Source organism: Oncorhynchus keta, chromosome 4 (assembly GCF_023373465.1).
Source record: "Oncorhynchus keta strain PuntledgeMale-10-30-2019 chromosome 4, Oket_V2, whole genome shotgun sequence".
NCBI lineage: Eukaryota > Metazoa > Chordata > Actinopteri > Salmoniformes > Salmonidae > Oncorhynchus > Oncorhynchus keta.
The window spans coordinates 10,450,669-10,467,925 of record NC_068424.1 but is presented as its reverse complement, the minus strand read 5'-3'; the positions used below and the strand labels follow the sequence as shown (position 1 = coordinate 10,467,925).

Here is a 17,257-nt window from a genome sequence, read left to right as displayed (position 1 = left end):
GTAGCTATGCCTGTGTGTAGCTATGCCTGTGTGTAGCTATGCCTGTGTGTAGCTATGCCTGTGTGTAGCTATGCCTGTGTGTAGCTATGCCTGTGTGTAGCTATGCCTGTGTGTAGCTATGCCTGTGTGTAGCTATGCCTGTGTGTAGCTATGCCTGTGTGTAGCTATGCCTGTGTGTAGCTATGCCTGTGTGTAGCTATGCCTGTGTGTAGCTATGCCTGTGTGTAGCTATGCCTGTGTGTAGCTATGCCTGTGTGTAGCTATATAGCTATGCCTGTGTGTAGCTATGCCTGTGTAGCTATGCCTGTGTGTAGCTATGCCTGTGTGTAGCTATGCCTGTGTGTAGCTATGCCTGTGTGTAGCTAGCTAGCTATACCTGTGTGTAGCTATACCTGTGTGTAGCTATACCTGTGTGTAGCTATACCTGTGTGTAGCTATGCCTGTGTGTAGCTATACCTGTGTGTAGCTATGCCTGTGTGTAGCTATGCCTGTGTGTAGCTATGCCTGTGTGTAGCTATGCCTGTGTGTAGCTATACCTGTGTGTAGATATGCCTGTGTGTAGCTATACCTGTGTGTGTCATCCCCTAAGTCCTGACTCTGTTCCAGTTCTGGTTTCAAGCTTGATACCAAAGACTTGGGTCATTTTATGCCTATAGGACTCTCAACAGACCTAACCATAGACAACATAACGTCTCCATGGACAGGTGGTCATCAGTTACAACAGGATTGTATCATTATTAAGGGCAGCCATTAAATGGCATTAAAATTCAGGCAGCTTTTCAGCTCTGCATCACAGTGCTCGCTGTGCCACTAGAGATTCTGAGTTCGAGTCCAGGCTCTGTCGCATCAGGCCGCGACTGGGAGACCCATGGGGAGGCTCACAATTGGCCCAGCATCATCCGGGATATGGGGAGGGTATGGCTGGCAGGGATGTCCTTGTCCCATTGCGCACTAGTGACTCCTGTGGTGGGCCAGGTGCACTGTGTTTCCTCTGACACATTGGTGTGGCTGGCTTCCGGGTTAAGTGGGAGTTGTGTCAAGAAGCAGTGCGGTTTGGATGGGTTGTGTTTAGTAGGACGCGCGGCTCTCGACCATCGCCTCTCCTGAGTCCGTACAGGAGTTGCAGCGATGAGACAAGACTGTAACTACCAATTGGAAAAGCGTAGAATTGGGGAGAAAAAGGGGTCAAATAAAAATGTTAAATATTTATTTTTGATATAAAGTGAAATGCTGTTCCATGTTCTGCCCTCATCTGCTCACATCATTAAAAGCGTGTTCAGATCCCGAATTTAAGCTCATTAAAGATATTCACACCAGGGCCTGTCTCTGTCTTGTTTATGCTCCTCAGCTTGTACATAGATTTACACTGCAGTGTGTGTGTGTGTGCTGGACAGATGTTGCTGGACACTGTAGTGAGGAAGGATGTCTCTGTAACCTTCTGTCTGTATCTGTAACCTACCCATCTGTATCTGTAACCAACCCATCTGTATATGTAACCTACCCATCTGTATATGTAACCTACCCATCTGTCTCTGTAACCTACCCATCTGTCTCTGTAACCTATCCATCTGTCTCTGTAACCTACCCATCTGTATATGTAACCTACCCATCTGTCTCTGTAACCTATCCATCTGTCTCTGTAACCTACCCATCTGTCTCTGTAACCTACCCAGCTGTATCTGTAAACCTACCCAGCTGTATCTGTAAACCACCCATCTATATCTGTAACCTACCCATCTGTCTCTGTAACCTACCCAGCTGTCTCTGTACCTACCCATCTGTCCCTGTAACCCACCCATCTGTATATGTAACCCACCCATCTGTATATGTAACCTACCCATCTGTATATGTAACCTACCCATCTGTATCTGTAACCTACCCATCTGTATCTGTAACCTACCCATCTGTATCTGTAACCTACCCCTCTGTCTCTGTAACCTACCCATCTGTATCTGTAACCTACCCATCTGTATCTGTAACCTACCCATCTGTCTCTGTAACCTACCCATCTGTATCTGTAACCTACCCATCTGTATCTGTAACCTACCCATCTGTATATGTAACCTACCCCTCTGTCTCTGTAACCTACCCATCTGTATCTGTAACCTACCCATCTGTATCTGTAACCTACCCATCTGTCTCTGTAACCTACCCATCTGTCTCTGTAACCAACCCATCTGTATATGTAACCTACCCATCTGTATCTGTAACCTACCCATCTGTATCTGTAACCTACCCATCTGTATATGTAACCTACCCATCTGTCTCTGTAACCTACCCATCTGTATCTGTAACCTACCCATCTGTATCTGTAACCTACCCATCTATATCTGTAACCTACCCATCTGTATCTGTAACCTACCCATCTGTCTCTGTAACCCACCCATCTTTCTCTGTAACCCACCCATCTGTATATGTAACCTACCCATCTGTCTCTGTAACCTACCCATCTGTCTCTGTAACCTACCCATCTGTATATGTAACCTACCCATCTGTCTCTGTAACCTACCCATCTGTATATGTAACCTACCCATCTGTATATGTAACCTACCCATCTGTATCTGTAACCTACCCATCTGTATCTGTAACCTACCCATCTGTATCTGTAACCTACCCATCTGTATCTGTAACCTACCCATCTGTATATGTAACCTACCCATCTGTCTCTGTAACCTACCCATCTGTATCTGTAACCTACCCATCTGTATCTGTAACCTACCCATCTGTATCTGTAACCTACCCATCTGTATATATAACCTACCCCTCTGTCTCTGTAACCTACCCATCTGTATCTGTAACCTACCCATCTATATCTGTAACCTACCCATCTGTATCTGTAACCTACCCATCTGTCTCTGTAACCTACCCATCTGTATATGTAACCTACCCTCTGTCTCTGTCTATATCTGTAACCTACCCATCTGTAACCTACCCATCTCTATATGTAAACCTGTATATGTAACCCATCTGTATATGTAACCTACCCATCTGTATCTGTAACCTACCCATCTGTATCTGTAACCTACCCATCTGTCTCTAACCTACCCATCTGTATCTGTAACTACCCATCTGTATCTGTAACCTACCCATCTGTATCTGTAACCTACCCATCTGTATCTGTAACCTACCCATCTGTCTCTGTAACCTACCCATCTGTATCTGTAACCTACCCATCTGTCTCTGTAACCTACCCATCTGTCTCTGTAACCTACCCATCTGTCTCTGTAACCTACCCATCTGTATATGTAACCTACCCATCTGTATATGTAACTCACCCATCTGTATATGTAACCCACCCATCTGTATATGTAACCTACCCATCTGTCTCTGTAACCTACCCATCTGTATATATAACCTACCCCTCTGTCTCTGTAACCTACCCATCTATATCTGTAACCTACCCATCTATATCTGTAACCTACCCATCTCTATATGTAACCCACCCATCTGTATATGTAACCTACCCATCTGTATATGTAACCAACCCATCTGTATCTGTAACCTACCCATCTGTATATATAACCTACCCCTCTGTCTCTGTAACCTACCCATCTATATCTGTAACCTACCCATCTCTATCTGTAACCTACCCCTCTGTCTCTGTAACCTACCCATCTGTATCTGTAACCTACCCATCTGTATCTGTAACCTACCCATCTGTCTCTGTAACCTACCCATCTGTCTCTGTAACCTACCCATCTGTCTCTGTAACCTACCCATCTGTATATGTAACCTACCCATCTGTATCTGTAACCTACCCATCTGTCTCTGTAACCTACCCATCTGTATCTGTAACCTACCCATCTCTATCTGTAACCTACCCATCTGTCTCTGTAACCTACCTATCTGTAACCTACCCATCTGTCTCTGTAACCTACCCATCTGTATCTGTAACCTACCCATCTGTCTCTGTAACCTACCCATCTGTATCTGTAACCTACCCATCTGTATCTGTAACCTACCCATCTGTATATGTAACCTACCCATCTGTATCTGTAACCTACCCATCTGTCTCTGTAACCTACCCATCTGTATATATAACCTACCCCTCTGTCTCTGTAACCTACCCATCTGTATCTGTAACCTACCCATCTGTATCTGTAACCTACCCATCTGTATCTGTAACCTACCCATCTGTATCTGTAACCTACCCATCTGTCTCTGTAACCTACCCATCTGTATCTGTAACCTACCCATCTGTCTCTGTAACCTACCCATCTGTCTCTGTAACCTACCCATCTGTATATGTAACCTACCCATCTGTATCTGTAACCTACCCATCTGTATCTGTAACCTACCCATCTGTATCTGTAACCTACCCATCTGTATCTGTAACCTACCCATCTGTATCTGTAACCTACCCATCTGTATCTGTAACCTACCCATCTGTATCTGTAACCTACCCATCTGTATCTGTAACCTACCCATCTGTATCTGTAACCTACCCATCTGTATCTGTAACCAACCCATCTGTATATGTAACCTACCCATCTGTCTCTGTAACCTACCCATCTGTATCTGTAACCTACCCATCTGTATCTGTAACCTACCCATCTGTATCTGTAACCTACCCATCTGTATCTGTAACCTACCCATCTGTATCTGTAACCTACCCATCTGTATCTGTAACCTACCCCTCTGTCTCTGTAACCTACCCCTCTGTCTCTGTAACCTACCCATCTATATCTGTAACCTACCCATCTGTATCTGTAACCTACCCATCTGTATCTGTAACCTACCCATCTGTATCTGTAACCTACCCATCTGTCTCTGTAACCTACCCATCTGTCTCTGTAACCTACCCATCTGTCTCTGTAACCTACCCATCTGTCTCTGTAACCTACCCATCTGTATATGTAACCTACCCATCAGTATCTGTAACCAACCCATCTGTATCTGTAACCTACCCATCTGTATCTGTAACCTACCCATCTGTATCTGTAACCTACCCATCTGTATCTGTAACCTACCCATCTGTCTCTGTAACCTACCCATCTGTATCTGTAACCGACCCATCTGTATCTGTAACCGACCCATCTGTATCTGTAACCTACCCATCTGTATCTGTAACCTACCCATCTGTCTCTGTAACCTACCCATCTGTCTCTGTAACCTACCCATATGTATATGTAACCTACCCATCAGTATCTGTAACCAACCCATCTGTATCTGTAACCTACCCATCTGTATCTGTAACCTACCCATCTGTATCTGTAACCAACCCATCTGTATATGTAACCTACCCATCTGTCTCTGTAACCTACCCATCTGTATCTGTAACCGACCCATCTGTATCTGTAACCGACCCATCTGTATCTGTAACCGACCCATCTGTATCTGTAACCGACCCATCTGTATCTGTAACCAACCCATCTGTATCTGTAACCTACCCATCTGTATCTGTAACCGACCCATCTGTCTCTGTAACCTACCCATCTGTCTCTGTAACCTACCCATCTGTATCTGTAACCGACCCATCTGTATCTGTAACCGACCCATCTGTATCTGTAACCGACCCATCTGTATCTGTAACCGACCCATCTGTATCTGTAACCAACCCATCTGTCTCTGTAACCTACCCATCTGTCTCTGTAACCGACCCCTCTGTATATGTAACCAACCCATCTGTATCTGTAACCGACCCATCTGTATATGTAACCTACCCATCTGTCTCTGTAACCTACCCCTCTGTATATGTAACCTACCCCTCTGTATATGTAACCTACCCATCTGTATCTGTAACCTACCCCTCTGTATATGTAACCTACCCATCTGTATATGTAACCTACCCATCTGTCTCTGTAACCTACCCCTCTGTATATGTAACCTACCCTCTGTATATGTAACCTACCCATCTGTATATGTAACCTACCCTCTGTATATGTAACCTACCCCTCTGTATATGTAACCGACCCATCTGTCTCTGTAACCTACCCTCTGTATATGTAACCTACCCATCTGTATATGTAACCTACCCCTCTGTATATGTAACCTACCCTCTGTATATGTAACCTACCCATCTGTATATGTAACCTACCCTCTGTATATGTAACCTACCCATCTGTATATGTAACCAACCCATCTGTCTCTGTAACCTACCCCTCTGTATATGTAACCTACCCTCTGTATATGTAACCTACCCTCTGTCTCTGTAACCTACCCTCTGTATATGTAACCAACCCATCTGTCTCTGTAACCTACCCCTCTGTATATGTAACCTACCCCTCTGTATATGTAACCTACCCTCTGTCTCTGTAACCTACCCTCTGTATATGTAACCTACCCCTCTGTATATGTAACCAACCCATCTGTCTCTGTAACCTACCCCTCTGTATATGTAACCTACCCCTCTGTATCTGTAACCCACCCATCTGTATCTGTAACCGACCCATCTGTATATGTAACCTACCCATCTGTATATGTAACCAACCCATCTGTATCTGTAACCAACCCATCTGTATCTGTAACCAACCCATCTGTATATGTAACCTACCCATCTGTATCTGTAACCAACCCATCTGTATATGTAACCTACCCCTCTGTCTCTGTAACTTACCCATCTGTATCTGTAACCAACCCATCTGTATATGTAACCTACCCCTCTGTATCTGTAACCAACCCATCTGTATATGTAACCTACCCCTCTGTCTCTGTAACCAACCCATCTGTCTCTGTAACCTACCCATCTGTATATGTAACCTACCCATCTGTATCTGTAACCTACCCATCTGTATCTGTAACCTACCCATCTGTATATGTAACCTACCCATCTGTCTCTGTAACCTACCCATCTGTATATGTAACCTACCCATCTGTCTCTGTAACCTACCCATCTGTATATATAACCTACCCCTCTGTCTCTGTAACCTACCCCTCTGTATATGTAACCTACCCCTCTGTCTCTGTAACCTACCCATCTGTATATGTAACCTACCCTCTGTATATGTAACCTACCCATCTGTCTCTGTAACCTACCCATCTGTATATGTAACCTACCCCTCTGTATATGTAACCAACCCATCTGTCTCTGTAACCTACCCATCTGTATATGTAACCTACCCATCTGTATATGTAACCTACCCTCTGTATATGTAACCTACCCCTCTGTATCTGTAACCTACCCATCTGTATATGTAACCTACCCATCTGTCTCTGTAACCAACCCATCTGTATATGTAACCTACCCCTCTGTATATGTAACCTACCCATCTGTCTCTGTAACCTACCCATCTGTCTCTGTAACCTACCCCTCTGTATATGTAACCTACCCATCTGTATATGTAACCTACCCATCTGTATATGTAACCAACCCATCTGTATATGTAACCTACCCATCTGTATATGTAACCAACCCATCTGTATATGTAACCTACCCATCTGTCTCTGTAACCTACCCCTCTGTATATGTAACCTACCCATCTGTATCTGTAACCAACCCATCTGTATATGTAACCTACCCATCTGTCTCTGTAACCTACCCTCTGTATATGTAACCTACCCATCTGTCTCTGTAACCTACCCATCTGTCTCTGTAACCTACCCTCTGTATATGTAACCTACCCATCTGTATATGTAACCTACCCTCTGTATATGTAACCTACCCATCTGTATATGTAACCCACCCATCTGTCTCTGTAACCTACCCCTCTGTATATGTAACCTACCCATCTGTATATGTAACCTACCCATCTGTCTCTGTAACCCACCCATCTGTCTCTGTAACCTACCCCTCTGTATATGTAACCTACCCATCTGTCTCTGTAACCTACCCATCTGTATCTGTAACCTACCCTCTGTATCTGTAACCGACCCATCTGTATCTGTAACCAACCCCTCTGTCTCTGTAACCTACCCTCTGTATATGTAACCTACCCATCTGTATCTGTAACCAACCCCTCTGTCTCTGTAACCTACCCCTCTGTATATGTAACCTACCCATCTGTATCTGTAACCTACCCATCTGTATATGTAACCTACCCATCTGTATCTGTAACCACCCTCTGTCTCTGTAACCTACCCATCTGTATATGTAACCTACCCATCTGTATATGTAACCTACCCATCTGTATATGTAACCTACCCCTCTGTCTCTGTAACCTACCCTCTGTATATGTAACCTACCCATCTGTATATGTAACCTACCCATCTGTCTCTGTAACCTACCCATCTGTATATGTAACCTACCCATCTGTATATGTAACCTACCCATCTGTATCTGTAACCTACCCATCTGTATATGTAACCTACCCATCTGTCTCTGTAACCTACCCATCTGTCTCTGTAACCTACCCATCTGTCTCTGTAACCTACCCATCTGTCTCTGTAACCTACCCATCTGTCTCTGTAACCTACCCATCTGTCTCTGTAACCTACCCCTCTGTCTCTGTAACCTACCCATCTGTCTCTGTAACCTACCCATCTGTCTCTGTAACTTACCCATCTGTCTCTGTAACCTACCCTCTGTATCTGTAACCGACCCATCTGTATCTGTAACCAACCCCTCTGTCTCTGTAACCTACCCTCTGTATATGTAACCTACCCATCTGTATCTGTAACCAACCCCTCTGTCTCTGTAACCTACCCCTCTGTATATGTAACCTACCCATCTGTATCTGTAACCTACCCATCTGTATATGTAACCTACCCATCTGTATCTGTAACCAACCCTCTGTCTCTGTAACCTACCCCTCTGTATATGTAACCTACCCATCTGTATCTGTAACCAACCCCTCTGTCTCTGTAACCTACCCTCTGTATATGTAACCTACCCATCTGTATCTGTAACCTACCCATCTGTATATGTAACCTACCCATCTGTATCTGTAACCAACCCCTCTGTCTCTGTAACCTACCCCTCTGTATATGTAACCTACCCATCTGTATCTGTAACCTACCCATCTGTATATGTAACCTACCCATCTGTATATGTAACCTACCCTCTGTATCTGTAACCTACCCATCTGTATATGTAACCTACCCTCTGTATCTGTAACCTACCCATCTGTATCTGTAACCTACCCATCTGTATCTGTAACCTACCCATCTGTATATGTAACCTACCCCTCTGTATCTGTAACCTACCCATCTGTATATGTAACCTACCCATCTGTATCTGTAACCTCCCCTCTGTATATGTAACCTACCCTCTGTATCTGTAACCTACCCATCTGTATCTGTAACTACCCTCTGTATATGTAACCTACCCATCTGTATCTAACCTACCCATCTGTATATGTAACCTACCCATCTGTATATGTAACCTACCCATCTGTATATGTAACCTACCCATCTGTATCTGTAACCTACCCCTCTGTATATGTAACCTACCCATCTGTATATGTAACCTACCCTCTGTCTCTGTAACCTACCCATCTCTATCTGTAACCTACCCATCTGTATATGTAACCTACCCTCTGTATATAACCTACCCATCTGTATATGTAACCTACCCCTCTGTATATGTAACCTACCCATCTGTATATGTAACCTACCCTCTGTATATGTAACCTACCCTCTGTATATGTAACCTACCCATCTGTATATGTAACCTACCCATCTGTATATGTAACCTACCCATCTGTATATGTAACCTACCCCTCTGTATATGTAACCTACCCCTCTGTATATGTAACCTACCCTCTGTATATGTAACCTACCCCTCTGTATATGTAACCACCCTCTGTCTCTGTAACCTACCCATCTGTATATGTAACCTACCCTCTGTATATGTAACCTACCCATCTGTCTCTGTAACCTACCCATCTCTATCTGTAACCTACCCTCTGTATCTGTAACCAACCCATCTGTATCTGTAACCAACCCATCTGTCTCTGTAACCTACCCTCTGTATATGTAACCTACCTATCTGTAACCTACCCTCTGTATATGTAACCGACCCATCTGTATCTGTAACCTACCCTCTGTATCTGTAACCAACCCATCTGTATCTGTAACCAACCCATCTGTATATGTAACCTACCCTCTGTATATGTAACCTACCCATCTGTCTCTGTAACCAACCCATCTGTATCTGTAACCAACCCATCTGTCTCTGTAACCTACCCCTCTGTATATGTAACCTACCTATCTGTAACCTACCCTCTGTATATGTAACCGACCCATCTGTATCTGTAACCTACCCTCTGTATCTGTAACCAACCCATCTGTATATGTAACCAACCCATCTGTATATGTAACCAACCCATCTGTATATGTAACCAACCCATCTGTATCTGTAACCAACCCATCTGTATATGTAACCTACCCATCTGTCTCTGTAACCTACCCATCTGTATATGTAACCTACCCCTCTGTATATGTAACCTACCCCTCTGTATATGTAACCTACCCCTCTGTATATGTAACCTACCCCTCTGTATATGTAACCTACCCATCTGTCTCTGTAACCTACCCATCTGTATATGTAACCTACCCATCTGTCTCTGTAACCTACCCATCTGTCTCTGTAACCTACCCCTCTGTCTCTGTAACCTACCCATCTGTCTCTGTAACCTACCCATCTGTCTCTGTAACCTACCCATCTGTATCTGTAACCTACCCATCTGTATATGTAACCTACCCCTCTGTATATGTAACCTACCCCTCTGTATATGTAACCAACCCATCTGTATATGTAACCTACCCATCTGTATATGTAACCTACCCCTCTGTATATGTAACCTACCCATCTGTATATGTAACCTACCCATCTGTATATGTAACCTACCCCTCTGTATATGTAACCAACCCATCTGTCTCTGTAACCTACCCATCTGTATATGTAACCTACCCTCTGTATATGTAACCTACCCATCTGTATATGTAACCTACCCATCTGTATCTGTAACCTACCCTCTGTATATGTAACCAACCCATCTGTATCTGTAACCTACCCATCTGTATCTGTAACCAACCCATCTGTATCTGTAACCTACCCATCTGTATCTGTAACCTACCCCTCTGTATATGTAACCTACCCATCTGTATCTGTAACCTACCCATCTGTATATGTAACCTACCCATCTGTATCTGTAACCTACCCATCTGTATCTGTAACCTACCCATCTGTATATGTAACCTACCCCTCTGTATATGTAACCTACCCATCTGTATATGTAACCTACCCCTCTGTCTCTGTAACCAACCCATCTGTATATGTAACCTACCCATCTGTATATGTAACCTACCCATCTGTATCTGTAACCTACCCATCTGTATCTGTAACCTACCCATCTGTATATATAACCTACCCATCTGTATATGTAACCTACCCATCTGTATATGTAACCGACCCTCTGTATATGTAACCTACCCATCTGTATATGTAACCTACCCCTCTGTATATGTAACCTACCCTCTGTATCTGTAACCTACCCTCTGTATATGTAACCTACCCCTCTGTATATGTAACCTACCCATCTGTATATGTAACCTACCCCTCTGTATATGTAACCTACCCATCTGTATATGTAACCTACCCCTCTGTATATGTAACCTACCCTCTGTATATGTAACCTACCCATCTGTATATGTAACCTACCCATCTGTATATGTAACCTACCCCTCTGTATATGTAACCTACCCATCTGTATATGTAACCTACCCATCTGTATATGTAACCTGCCCCTCTGTATATGTAACCTACCCATCTGTATATGTAACCTACCCTCTGTATATGTAAACCCCTCTGTATATGTAACCTACCCATCTGTATATGTAACCTACCCCTCTGTATATGTAACCTACCCTCTGTATATGTAAACCCCTCTGTCTCTGTAACCTACCCCTCTGTATATGTAACCTACCCCTCTGTATATGTAACCTACCCCTCTGTATATGTAACCTACCCTCTGTCTCTGTAACCTACCCATCTCTATCTGTAACCTACCCTCTGTATCTGTAACCAACCCATCTGTATCTGTAACCAACCCATCTGTCTCTGTAACCTACCCTCTGTATATGTAACCTACCTATCTGTAACCTACCCTCTGTATATGTAACCGACCCATCTGTATCTGTAACCTACCCTCTGTATCTGTAACCAACCCATCTGTATCTGTAACCAACCCATCTGTATATGTAACCTACCCCTCTGTATATGTAACCTACCCATCTGTCTCTGTAACCAACCCATCTGTATCTGTAACCAACCCATCTGTCTCTGTAACCTACCCCTCTGTATATGTAACCTACCTATCTGTAACCTACCCCTCTGTATATGTAACCGACCCATCTGTATCTGTAACCTACCCCTCTGTATCTGTAACCAACCCATCTGTATATGTAACCAACCCATCTGTATATGTAACCAACCCATCTGTATATGTAACCAACCCATCTGTATCTGTAACCAACCCATCTGTATATGTAACCAACCCATCTGTATCTGTAACCAACCCATCTGTATATGTAACCTACCCTCTGTATATGTAACCTACCCCTCTGTATATGTAACCTACCCCTCTGTATCTGTAACCTACCCATCTGTATATGTAACCTACCCATCTGTCTCTGTAACCTACCCATCTGTATATGTAACCTACCCATCTGTCTCTGTAACCTACCCATCTGTCTCTGTAACCTACCCATCTGTCTCTGTAACCTACCCATCTGTCTCTGTAACCTACCCATCTGTCTCTGTAACCTACCCCTCTGTATATGTAACCTACCCATCTGTATATGTAACCTACCCCTCTGTATATGTAACCTACCCCTCTGTATATGTAACCTACCCATCTGTATATGTAACCTACCCCTCTGTATATGTAACCTACCCCTCTGTATATGTAACCTACCCATCTGTATATGTAACCTACCCATCTGTATATGTAACCTACCCATCTGTATATGTAACCTACCCATCTGTCTCTGTAACCTACCCATCTGTATATGTAACCTACCCCTCTGTATATGTAACCTACCCATCTGTATATGTAACCTACCCATCTGTATCTGTAACCTACCCCTCTGTATATGTAACCTACCCATCTGTATATGTAACCTACCCATCTGTATCTGTAACCTACCCATCTGTATATGTAACCTACCCATCTGTATCTGTAACCTACCCCTCTGTATATGTAACCAACCCATCTGTATCTGTAACCTACCCATCTGTATATGTAACCTACCCATCTGTATCTGTAACCTACCCATCTGTATCTGTAACCTACCCATCTGTATATGTAACCTACCCATCTGTATATGTAACCTACCCATCTGTATATGTAACCTACCCCTCTGTATATGTAACCTACCCATCTGTATATGTAACCTACCCCTCTGTATATGTAACCTACCCATCTGTATCTGTAACCTACCCATCTGTATCTGTAACCTACCCATCTGTATATGTAACCTACCCATCTGTATATGTAACCTACCCATCTGTATATGTAACCTACCCCTCTGTATATGTAACCTACCCATCTGTATATGTAACCTACCCCTCTGTATATGTAACCTACCCCTCTGTATCTGTAACCTACCCCTCTGTATATGTAACCTACCCATCTGTATATGTAACCTACCCCTCTGTATATGTAACCTACCCATCTGTATATGTAACCTACCCCTCTGTATATGTAACCTACCCCTCTGTATATGTAACCTACCCATCTGTATATGTAACCTACCCATCTGTCTCTGTAACCTACCCCTCTGTATATGTAACCTACCCATCTGTATATGTAACCTACCCCTCTGTATATGTAACCAACCCATCTGTATATGTAACCTACCCATCTGTATATGTAACCTACCCCTCTGTATCTGTAACCAACCCATCTGTATATGTAACCTACCCCTCTGTATATGTAACCTACCCCTCTGTATATGTAACCTACCCCTCTGTATATGTAACCTACCCATCTGTATCTGTAACCTACCCCTCTGTCTCTGTAACCTACCCATCTGTATATGTAACCTACCCCTCTGTATATGTAACCCACCCATCTGTATATGTAACCTACCCATCTGTATATGTAACCTACCCATCTGTATATGTAACCTACCCCTCTGTATATGTAACCTACCCCTCTGTATATGTAACCTACCCCTCTGTATATGTAACCTACCCCTCTGTATCTGTAACCAACCCCTCTGTATATGTAACCTACCCCTCTGTATATGTAACCTACCCCTCTGTATATGTAACCTACCCATCTGTCTCTGTAACCTACCCCTCTGTATATGTAACCTACCCCTCTGTATATGTAACCTACCCCTCTGTCTCTGTAACCAACCCCTCTGTATATGTAACCTACCCCTCTGTATATGTAACCTACCCATCTGTATATGTAACCTACCCATCTGTATATGTAACCTACCCCTCTGTATATGTAACCTACCCCTCTGTATATGTAACCTACCCATCTGTATATGTAACCTACCCCTCTGTATATGTAACCTACCCCTCTGTATATGTAACCTACCCTCTGTCTCTGTAACCTACCCCTCTGTATATGTAACCTACCCCTCTGTATATGTAACCTACCCCTCTGTATATGTAACCTACCCATCTGTATATGTAACCTACCCATCTGTATATGTAACCTACCCCTCTGTATATGTAACCTACCCCTCTGTATATGTAACCTACCCCTCTGTCTCTGTAACCTACCCCTCTGTATATGTAACCTACCCATCTGTATATGTAACCTACCCATCTGTATATGTAACCTACCCCTCTGTATATGTAACCTACCCATCTGTATATGTAACCTACCCATCTGTATATGTAACCTACCCCTCTGTATATGTAACCTACCCCTCTGTATATGTAACCTACCCCTCTGTCTCTGTAACCTACCCCTCTGTATATGTAACCTACCCCTCTGTATATGTAACCTACCCCTCTGTCTCTGTAACCTACCCCTCTGTATATGTAACCTACCCCTCTGTATCTGTAACCTACCCATCTGTATCTGTAACCTACCCCTCTGTATATGTAACCTACCCATCTGTATATGTAACCTACCCATCTGTATATGTAACCTACCCCTCTGTATATGTAACCTACCCCTCTGTATATGTAACCTACCCCTCTGTCTCTGTAACCTACCCCTCTGTATATGTAACCTACCCCTCTGTATATGTAACCTACCCATCTGTCTCTGTAACCTACCCATCTGTATATGTAACCTACCCCTCTGTATATGTAACCTACCCCTCTGTATATGTAACCAACCCTCTGTATATGTAACCTACCCATCTGTATATGTAACCAACCCCTCTGTATATGTAACCTACCCATCTGTATATGTAACCAACCCATCTGTATATGTAACCTACCCATCTGTATCTGTAACCTACCCATCTGTATATGTAACCTACCCTCTGTATCTGTAACCTACCCCTCTGTATATGTAACCTACCCATCTGTATCTGTAACCTACCCATCTGTATATGTAACCTACCCTCTGTATCTGTAACCAACCCATCTGTATATGTAACCTACCCCTCTGTATATGTAACCTACCCCTCTGTATCTGTAACCTACCCTCTGTATATGTAACCTACCCTCTGTATATGTAACCTACCCCTCTGTATATGTAACCTACCCCTCTGTATATGTAACCAACCCATCTGTCTCTGTAACCTACCCATCTGTATATGTAACCTACCCCTCTGTATATGTAACCTACCCATCTGTATATGTAACCTACCCCTCTGTATATGTAACCTACCCATCTGTATATGTAACCTACCCCTCTGTATATGTAACCTACCCATCTGTATATGTAACCTACCCATCTGTATATGTAACCTACCCATCTGTATATGTAACCTACCCATCTGTATATGTAACCTACCCATCTGTATATGTAACCTACCCATCTGTATATGTAACCTACCCATCTGTATATGTAACCTACCCATCTGTATATGTAACCTACCCATCTGTATATGTAACCTACCCATCTGTATATGTAACCTACCCCTCTGTATATGTAACCTACCCCTCTGTATATGTAACCTACCCCTCTGTATATGTAACCTACCCATCTGTATATGTAACCTACCCATCTGTATATGTAACCTACCCATCTGTATATGTAACCAACCCATCTGTATATGTAACCTACCCATCTGTATCTGTAACCTACCCATCTGTATATGTAACCTACCCCTCTGTATCTGTAACCTACCCCTCTGTATATGTAACCTACCCATCTGTATATGTAACCTACCCATCTGTATATGTAACCTACCCCTCTGTATCTGTAACCTACCCATCTGTATATGTAACCTACCCCTCTGTATATGTAACCTACCCCTCTGTATATGTAACCTACCCCTCTGTATATGTAACCTACCCCTCTGTATATGTAACCTACCCCTCTGTATATGTAACCTACCCCTCTGTATATGTAACCTACCCCTCTGTATCTGTAACCAACCCATCTGTATATGTAACCTACCCCTCTGTATATGTAACCTACCCCTCTGTATATGTAACCTACCCATCTGTATATGTAACCTACCCTCTGTATATGTAACCTACCCATCTGTATATGTAACCTACCCTCTGTATATGTAACCTACCCATCTGTATATGTAACCTACCCTCTGTATATGTAACCTACCCCTCTGTATATGTAACCTACCCTCTGTATATGTAACCTACCCCTCTGTATATGTAACCTACCCCTCTGTATATGTAACCTACCCTCTGTATGTGTAACCTACCCTCTGTATCTGTAACCAACCCATCTGTATATGTAACCTACCCTCTGTATATGTAACCTACCCCTCTGTATATGTAACCTACCCATCTGTATATGTAACCTACCCATCTGTATATGTAACCTACCCCTCTGTATATGTAACCCACCCCTCTGTATATGTAACCTACCCATCTGTATATGTAACCTACCCATCTGTATATGTAACCTACCCCTCTGTATATGTAACCCACCCCTCTGTATATGTAACCTACCCTCTGTATATGTAACCCACCCATCTGTATATGTAACCTACCCTCTGTATATGTAACCTACCCATCTGTATATGTAACCCACCCCTCTGTATATGTAACCTACCCCTCTGTATATGTAACCTACCCTCTGTATATGTAACCTACCCATCTGTATATGTAACCTACCCATCTGTATATGTAACCTACCCTCTGTATATGTAACCAACCCCTCTGTATATGTAACCTACCCATCTGTATATGTAACCTACCCATCTGTATATGTAACCTACCCCTCTGTATATGTAACCAACCCCTCTGTATATGTAACCTACCCATCTG

The 17,257-nt window shown here is 43.1% G+C and overlaps 1 long non-coding RNA gene across 1 annotated transcript; it reads right to left on the bottom strand.

Moving 5' to 3' along the window:
• Positions 1-14,101: 14,101 nt before the first annotated feature.
• Positions 14,102-14,868, bottom strand: LOC127916150 (uncharacterized). The gene is made up of 3 exons (XR_008093635.1): positions 14,785-14,868; positions 14,596-14,637; positions 14,102-14,218 (listed from the first exon to the last, which is right to left on the bottom strand). It is a non-coding gene; the product is annotated as an uncharacterized LOC127916150 (long non-coding RNA).
• Positions 14,869-17,257: the final 2,389 nt, after the last annotated feature.